This window comes from Tamandua tetradactyla, unplaced genomic scaffold (genome assembly GCF_023851605.1).
Source record: "Tamandua tetradactyla isolate mTamTet1 unplaced genomic scaffold, mTamTet1.pri scaffold_109_ctg1, whole genome shotgun sequence".
Taxonomy (NCBI): Eukaryota; Metazoa; Chordata; class Mammalia; order Pilosa; family Myrmecophagidae; genus Tamandua; species Tamandua tetradactyla.
The window spans coordinates 447,368-455,002 of record NW_027518262.1 but is presented as its reverse complement, the minus strand read 5'-3'; the positions used below and the strand labels follow the sequence as shown (position 1 = coordinate 455,002).

Below are 7,635 nucleotides of genomic sequence, written 5' to 3'. Positions count from 1 at the left end.
CTCTCCTAAGATTACCAATTATGTTAAAGTTCTCAAATGCAACATCCACTTTCCTTTATCATTCTTCATTTTTTTCTTGACTTAGCAGGAAATTTGTCTTCCCTGTATCTTCTTCTTGGTTTTTCTACCTCTCTGCTTCTTTCTTCTCAGTGTCCTCTTTCTTTTTATCTCTAGCATGTTGTTGTTCCATTTCCTTCCCATTTTACCCTCACTCTACATACTCTTTCTGAATGATGAAAAGAAAACCTATAACTTCACTTCAATCAATATGCCAGTGACCACCAACTCTGCACATCAATTCCAGAACACTCACCTGAGACCCACATCTGTATTTCCAATTGGGTTTTCATGGTGTCCTTAAACTAAAGAACTTCCCCCCAATGTTTCACTCCCCCTACCTTGTTACAATAAATGCCACCACCACCTGCCCAATTCTCAGTCTCCATGAGACTTCTCACTCTGTCATTCTTCAATGCAACTTGTCAGGAAGATAGCTCAATTGTACTTACTAAATAAGGTTTCTTAATTTATCCCCTCCTCTCCATTCTTCTTTTCACATATTTCATACATTTGCTCCATGATTTCATCACTAGACCATTGCCACAAACTTCTCTCTATAACCTCCACTTCTTGTGTGGCCATCCCTCAATACATCCTCCACACTGCTGCTGTCATATTTGGAAAATGCAGATGAGACAATGTAAATCCTTTACCTAAAATCTTTCAATGGTAAATATGGTCTGCAAAATAAAGTTCAAATTCCTCACTATTCTATACCATTAATCTTGCACACTGGTCATAAGCCAACTCTCCAGGCTCAGCCCCACCAATCCCTCAGAATTATCTTAGTACTAGAAGTCACTGTATCCCAGACAAGACACTTAGATATTAGTTTATTCCTCAATACATTAATAAAATTCTTGTCAAATAAGTTTATAAAAGAGCATGCTCTGGGTGAACCAAATAGTAAACATATGATTCAAACAGTCATGATTAAAGCTGTCACCTCAGCCGCATAAAGTGGGAGGAACTGAGCTGGAGGAGATGAGTAGAGAGTAACTATGCACCCTCCTTGTTGACCTGGTTATTGCAGAAATAAGCATCAATTTTTACTTCATGTATGTGGGGGCTTAATTATGAAGCATGCCCATATTACAATGGTTATGTTTTCCTGATGTACTGAGTCTTTTATCGTGAAATACCTCTCTGCCATAGATGTATTTCTTGTCATGCATTCTAATATGGAACAAACCGAGAATAGGGACAGTGTAAAGAGGAGAATACTTTCATGTTTTGTTTGCATAATTACAAATTGATGTGAAAATGATGCAAAATTGTGTCCAGGTGGCAGGGAAATGGTGGACTGGAAGATAGGAGAGGAGAAGCCAGAGAAGCTTCAGTGAGCTGGAACCACTGGAAGACCTGAAGAAGAAGCAGGAAAAACCTGTGAAAACTAAGAGTGTGTATCCCAATAAGGGAGGGGAAAGTTCCAGTTGCAGGAGAGAGAAGCAATCAGCTGATGAAAAAGCTGAAAACCTCCCAACAAGGCCAACAAAAATTCCCAAGTTCAGATTTGCCACAAGTAGTCAGATGATAAAGAAAGCACAAACTATATCAGTTCATCTTGGATAAACCCCTAAAGAAATTGTTTTAACTTTTGCTCCAAAACCCGGCTTTAGGTAGTAACATTTTAATGAAGACGAAGGCAGTGAGCTGGAGGAAACGCCTCCAGGGGCAGAGATGCGGACGAGGAACACTGGAAGGGCTGTGCCAACATCGGTGGGACCAAACCCTTTCAGCAAAGGAAAGCGTGGGTGTCAGACAACCAGCAGCTATGGAAGCAAAATTTCAGATCTCACCTTGGAAATCTCTGTGGCCAAGACAATAAAATGTTGAGATTTGAGATTGGGGTGTGGGGGTGCGAGTGGGTGTAATGTCAAAAGGAACTGCTTCCTTTTTCAAGAACGGTATAAGATGTCTTTGGAGCTGCCTTTCTTAAAAGATTGATTTGTATATTAATAAATGAGAGCTTCAAATTAAAGATAATTTGTGTTTTATGTACAGATTTCAACACATTTGCTAATTTTGTATTTTCATGTGATTAGTTCCAAAGGTTACAGATAATAAAGAAATCAGAAATGGTATGATTTTAAAGAAGTAGTTTTGGCACAATTAATAGCACATTTAGAGAGAAGCAAAAAGTCATTGTCTATTTAACTTGATTCAAAATGGAAACAGTTGTTCTTTCATCTGCTTCATAACTAAACTGTCTGGATCTCAGGAACAGCCTTACAGAAAGGAATCACTGTTTTAAGGGGATAATGTTACTAGACTATTGACTGAAAATTAATTTAGATACATTTAAAATACAGCTTTTTTCCTATAGGTAACTGTCTTCTTCTAAATTATCATAAACTAGGTACTGCATTGCCTTCAGTGGATATAGACACTTAACTCTTTAAAAATAAACATTTTTTGAAATGTTATATAAACTTGAGTACTGGGTATTGCTCATTTACCCTTAATGGTTTTTTTCTACCTTCATTAGTCTTCAAAAAATTACCATTTGCCACCAATGTAAACATTATTTTGAATGTGCTTCTGTTTGTTTTTGTTATTAGCTAGTTCCTGTAAGCATCACCACCAGAAATTGAAGCAAATCAAAGGAAGCTGTTTCTTTTAAAATAAAAATACCACCCAAAATGTAAATGTACATATTGCTTAAATATTTGGTTAATTTTATTTTTAAAAGGTATGAAATCCAAAAATTAACACTGTATGAAAATGGAAAATATGAGGATGCACTTTCTGTACTTTGTCAAAGCATTTAGGTTACTGCATCAGTTTGAATTTAGTATGTACCCCAGATAAGCTATATCCTTTAACCCTCATTCAATATTGCTGGGTGGGTAGGTATATGGAACCTTGAGTAGGGCATGAGATTTTGTTGGTTTGTCCAGAGTGACACCCTGATAAATCTCAGAGTGATTTGAACAGTGAATAAAAAAGTATTTGCAAAGTCCCCTTTGGGGAATGGTGAAAAAGGGGGAAAATTCAACTTTTCCAAGTTGAATTCTTGATATTCTCACAAGCAGTGTGGACAACCAAAACTATAGGCTGAGCCCCCAATCTTGGGGTTTTTGCATATGAAACTTAATCCCACAAAGGATAGGTCAAGCCTACTTAAAATTAGACCTAAGAGTCACCCCCAAGAGAACTTCTTTTGTTGCTCAGATGTGGTCTCTCTCTCCAGCCAACACAACAAGCAAACTCACTGCCCTCCCCCATCTATGTGGACATGACTCCCAGGGGTGTGGACCTTCCTGGCAATGTGGAAAAGAAATCCTAGAATGATCTAAGACTCAGCCTCAAGGGATTGAGAAAACCTTCTTGACCAAAAGGGGGAACAGTGAAATGAGACAAAATAAAGTGTCAATGTCTGAGAGATTCCAAACAGAGTTGAGAAGTTATCCAGGAGGTTATTCTTATGCACAATCAACTTTTTTCCTTCTATTTTTTTGTGAAAAATAACATATATTACAAAAAAGCAATAAATTTCAAAGCACAGCACCACAATTAGTTGTGGAACATATTTCAGAGTTTGGCAGGAGTTACAATTCCACAATTTTAGCTTTTTACTTCTAGCTGCTCTAAGATATTGGAGACTAGAAGATATCAATTTAATGAATCAGCATGCATATTCATTTGCTAAATCCTATCTTCACTGTATAACTCCACCATCACCATTGATCTTTCCATCCCACTCTTTAGGGGTGTTTGGGCTATGGCCATTCTAACTTTTTCATATTGGAAGGGTCTGTACTAATATGGGGTAGGGAGATGGAACTATCTGATGTTCTGGAGAGGCTGGGCCCTCTAGGTTTCAGGACTTATCTGGACCAGGAACCCATCTGGAGGTTGTTGGTTTTCTGGAAAGTTACTAGTGCCTGGAACTCTTGTGAAACCATATGTATTGTCCTACATGTTCTTTAGGACTGGCTGGAATGGTCCTGGTTGGGGGCTGGCAGATTATAATAGGTAGCAAAGTCTAGCTGAAACTTGTATAAGAACAACCTCCACAGTAGCCTCCTGACTTTATCTGAAGGCTCTCAGCCACTGATACTTTATTAGTTATACTTCTTTCCCCCCTTTTGGTTGGGATGGAATTTCTGTTTCCATGGTACCAGGGCTGGATTCATCCCTAGGAGTCATCTCCCATGTCACTAGGGAGACTTTCTCCCCTGGATGTCATGTCCCATATAGGGGATAGGGCAATAATATCACTTGCAGAGTTGGGCTTAGAGAGAGTGAGGCCACATCTGAGCAATAAGAGGTCCCCCAGATGTAATTTTTAGGCATGCCTATAGGTAGTCTAAACTTCTCTGCTACTACATAAGCTTTGCAAGAGTAAGCCCCAGGATCTCAACCACTGCTTTTTGAATGTCATTGGCCTACCCTTACCCTAACATCAGCAGTCAGTAGCAAAGACCTAGGCCTCTGATGGAGGTGTCAAAAGAACTAGTTAGAGTAGCACTAAAGCCCTGCTGGTTGAGGAATCAGGTACAGGAAATTGTGATTGGTGTTCCCAGCACATGGTACACTCTCCCTTCACCAAATCCACAGTAACAGTGGATTCCAATGTAGTCCCAATGCCACTGACTCTGGGGTCTGAAAATTGAAGCCCAGGCATGGATGCCTGTTACAGAAAACATATGAGTGACCACAGAACATTGGCATGTTATATTCTCATGGAGACTTGGCATGCTGCAGAACACAAACACTACTCCCTTCCACTTTCAGGAACTCACCATTTCCTGATGCAGGTCAGGGTATGGACTCCATCTTCTCCCAGAACATTTACAGAGTAAGTGATACCACAGGGGCACAGGGAATGAGCTCAGGGGCCAAGGTATGACAGGACTGAACAGGTGTGACTACTTCAAAGAGGGACAGTGATGGGACAGAATTTGACATAGAAAGCAGAAGTTTGGATCAAAATTATGAAATAATAATGTATTGTCAGATATACAAAAACAAAAAAGAGGGGTGGTCTGATATTGGCTCAGTGGCAGAATTCTCACCTGTTATGCCAGAGACCCAGGTTCCATTCCTGGGACCTGCCTATACACACACAAAAAATTGTATGGGCCATGGTGTCTCAGCAGGCAGAGTTCCCACCTGCCATGCCAGAGACCCAGATTCAGTTCCCAGTGCCTGCCCATGCAAAAGGAAAAAAAAAAGAGGAAATATCAACCGGGTGAAACAAGAAAAAATAACTGAAAAGAATCAAAGGGAAATATTAAGAAAATACTTTTAAAATGTTTATAGTCATGGCTGTTTATTTCTTACAGAGCTTTGAAGTCAAGGTAAGAGTTTTATGAATAGGGGATCTTTTCTCTTCACCTTTATATAAGCATTTTTTTTGCAAGAAATGTGGGTAAGTAACCTATATTAATGTTACAGATACAAGGCAGTATCATTAATCAAGCAGCCTACTCTTTATGATAACATTTTCTACGATTTTCATTTTAAATTGTTATCAAATTATCCATGATTAGAGTATAAAGTAACATAAAAATTATTCTGACAAGAAGCAACATCCTGTCCTTATCATTCCACATCCCTCACTACTCCTTCCCCAGAATTATCTAGCTCCAACATCATTAGCTGTTTCTTTGGGGTACATATTCTTTTTTTCTTTTTGCATGGGCAGACACCAGGAATCAAACCCGGGTCTCCAGTATGGCAGGCAAGAATTCTGCCACTGAGCCACCATCACCCACCCTGGGGTATGTATCTTTTAATATCATGCACGTGGCTACTTCACTCACCCACACCCCACCAAACATCTGCAAACCTTTAACCTGCTCTCATCTTCCACACATGGTCATTTTATGTTACATTTCTAAGAACAAGCAACTATTGCCATATTGTGCTATTAACCTGTTCTCTATCTTCCATAAAGTCTCTAAACAGGTAGGTTGTGATCTTCAGTTTTTTTCAGAAGTTAATGAGTGGGAACATAGAATTTACTATAAGTTTTGAAGGCAAAAAGTCTCCAAGGTATAAACTTTATTCTGGTATATTTTGTCTGGTCATATCCTTGAAGACCCACTGATACTTGCATAATTAGGCTGTAGGCCACAGAGGTAGCTCTAGGACATCATGCATCTCATCTCATCCCCACTACCACCAGCCTCAAACTTAGGGGGTAATTCATTTAGGTATATTTTCTTTGCTGTTTATGTCTTCATTCATACACAATGCTCCAACAGAAAAGAGATCAAGGAATTTATAGGAACTTGACATACAGGAATCAGTAACTCAAAGTAGAATTTCACATGCCAAAAGGTATTGGTCAGCAAGATGTTGGGTAGGATGCTCCCACTCAGAAAGCAAGCAGGAACTGGAAGAATTAACTTTATCAGAATTCTGGAAATATTTCCAAACTTTATATGAACCAAATTTTTGATGAAACAAAAAATAAGCACTGAAATATGAGTTTGATATCTCTAGCACTTTTACTAGGACTTGTTCTATACCCTCCCTTGCTTGATGGCAGCTCTGAAGATTGCAAAGCTCATGCTTCTGTGTTGTACTCTGGACCCTGATTCTAGAGGAAGCAGAGCAGACCTGTGCATGTCTCCTCTAGCCCAGCCAATGGCTACTCTAGGGATTAATCCAAGATGTTCATCATATCTGCTTCACATATATTGAAACACATGTGGATAGGAAAAGCAGCAGGAATTCCTCAAAGATAATGAAAGAGAGGAATTACAAAGCAGTTCACTTGGCCAGCATCATCCTACTATCTAAATCATATAAAATTCTTACAAGAAAGGAAATTATATCCTAATGACCTTCATGGTTGAGGATGCAAAGCTCTTTACTAAAACACTAGCAAATCAAGTCCAGCTAGAAAATTGAATGAGTATACATCACAAACAAGTGAAACTCATTCCAGAAATGCAAGGGTGGTGCAACATAAGAAAGTCAATCAATGTAATACACCACACTAACAGAATGAAAGAAAAAAAACCCAGTCATCTCAATGCAGAAAGGGCAGCTCACAAAACTCAATATGCTTTCTTGATAAATACACTCAGAGAAATAGGAATAGAAAAGAACTCCATCAACATGATAAAGAGTATATATGAACTATCCATATCTGGCATCATACTAAATATTGAAAGCCTGAAACTTTTCCTCCTAAGATAAGTAACAAGGCAAATAAGTGCTAGCTAGAGTAATTAGGTAAGGAAAATAAATAAAAGACATCTAAATTGGAAAGTTAGAAGTAAAGTTATCCTTGTTCACAGATAGCATGTAGGATTCTACTAAGATTAGTTTTCTAGAATCTACAAGAAAGCTACTAGAGCTGATAAGTGAATCTAGCAAGGAAGCAAAAAGCAGCAGTCTTTCTAAACACCAGCAATGAACAATCTAAAAAGAAAATCAAGACAATATTTTCATTTATGAAAGCAAATAAAAGAATCAAATATCTAGGAATATATTTACCCAAGAATGTAAAATAATTGTATTCAAAAACTTCAATATATTGTCAAAAGAAATTAAAGAAGACCTAATTAAATTAAAAAAAACATTCATAAGCTAGAAAATACAGTATTGTTAAGA

The 7,635-nt window shown here is 38.2% G+C and overlaps 1 pseudogene; it reads left to right on the top strand.

Annotated features, from left to right (window-relative positions):
* Window positions 1-1,355: 1,355 nt before the first annotated feature.
* Window positions 1,356-1,934, top strand: LOC143673075 (PEST proteolytic signal-containing nuclear protein pseudogene; annotated as a pseudogene).
* The last annotated feature ends 5,701 nt before the right edge of the window (window positions 1,935-7,635 follow it).